This window comes from Falco punctatus, assembly GCF_963210335.1.
Source record: "Falco punctatus genome assembly, chromosome: 3".
NCBI lineage: Eukaryota > Metazoa > Chordata > Aves > Falconiformes > Falconidae > Falco > Falco punctatus.
The window spans coordinates 3628755-3630699 of NC_137582.1; positions in this window are offsets into that span (position 1 = coordinate 3628755).

Consider the following 1945-nt stretch of genomic DNA (forward strand, 5'->3'; position numbering starts at 1 on the left):
GGGGAAAGGAAAGGAGGGGAAAGGGAAGGGAAGGGAAGGGAAGGGAAGGGAAGGGAAGGGAAGGGAAGGGAAGGGAAGGGAAGGGAAGGGAAGGGAAGGAAGGGAAGGGAAGGGAAGGGAAGGGAAGGGAAGGGAAGGGAAGGGAAGGGAAGGGAAGGGAAGGGAAGGGAAGGGAAGGGAAGGGAAGGGAAGGAAGGGAAGGGAAGGGAAGGGAAGGGAAGGGAAGGGAAGGGAAGGGAAGGGAAAGGAAGGGAAAGGAGGGGAAAGGAAGGGAAAGGGAAGGGAAGGGAAGGGAAAGGGAAGGGAAGGGAAGGGAAGGGAAGGGAAGGGAAGGGAAGGGAAGGGAAGGGAAGGAAAGGAAAGGAAAGGAAAGGAAAGGAAAGGAAAGGAAAGGAAAGGAAAGGAAAGGAAAGGAAAGGAAAGGAAAGGAAAGGAAAGGAAAGGAAAGGAAAGGAAAGGAAAGGAAAGGAAAGGAAAGGAAAGGAAAGGAAAGGAAAGGAAAGGAAAGGAAAGGAAAGGAAAGGAAAGGAAAGGAAAGGAAAGGAAAGGAAAGGAAAGGAAAGGAAAGGAAAGGAAAGGAAAGGAAAGGAAAGGAAAGGAAAGGAAAGGAAAGGAAAGGAAGGGAAAAAGGAAAGGAAAGGAAAGGAAAGGAAAGGAAGGGAAAAAGGAAAGGAAAAAAAGGTATCTCATAGACTAATCACGTGAAGCCTGCTCTGATACCTTTTGACCTCTTCTTTTTTATTAGAGAGATTAGATGTCTTTGTTTTTTAATCACCTAACAATTTCTGCCTTCAGAAAATGAAACCCATGATTTCTACTGAATATATCCACCATGATTACACCAAGGGACAAACAAGGCCTTCCTCTTTCACAAATGACAGAGGAAAACTCATTGAGATCATGAATATTACAGAAATTGCTCTTTGAATTTCTTTGAATCATGAAGAAAAGAGGTTGAGAGAAGCATTATTTTCTTCCAAATTAAACACAAGTATAATTCCCTATCCAGCATCTTCACAGCCCTGACCAGTGTTGTCTTTTGATATCACGAAGTCAAGTTTCCCTTAATCACCAAATGTCCTATGTTTTGTTTTAAAACAAAAAAAAATCATCCTTTCTGTGATGTATAGGAGGAACTCCCCACCAGGGTCTGCAGAACTTGCTTTCCTTCAGACCTCTTCTTAAAATCATTATTTCTCACAATGCCTGTAAAATAATTGGTATTCCTTAGTCTTTTTACATTTTTTCCCAACATATGTAAGTTGACGTAATAGAATATATTAATTTTCCTTTGCTAGCCATGCCATATTTACAAAATTACAGTGCTTGACTTGCTGCTATGTGTCGCTACATTCTATCATGTTGCTTTGATCTAAGGAATTTTATATCATTTGTTGTACTTGCCCACTTTTGGATGTGCTACCTTCCTCTGTCTCTTGGCATGTCATTGCACAAATCTCTTTCTAAAGGGATCACCTTTTTGCTTTATGTATAAAGCCTTACTGGGGTCATAATTCATAAATGGGTATTATGTGTTACAAGGGGAAAAAAAAGATACTGCACTCATTTCCTCTATCTTTTCTATCAATTATTTTGTGAAATTCTAAGTTTCATGAACTAGGACCTGTTCCTCTCCCCCCAGTCATGATTATGTATCCTCCTTATGACCTTCATTGTTATCAAGAAGGAATGAAAACACTTAAACCTTTATATCTACATTAATTGAGAGAGCTTTCTCCCACTGAATTAAATACCTGCAAGGCACCTGAAACTATGGGCCACAGGATTTTGTCCCCAGAAAGGCAGGAACCTCACAGCTGCCTGTGGCTTTTATTCTAATTCTGATCTTTGGTTTGTCATGTTCTGTTCCCATTCTTCACCCTTCATTCTCTTCCCCTTCCATTAGGATTTCCTTTTTCTTGCTGACATTTTTTCTGGGAGCCCA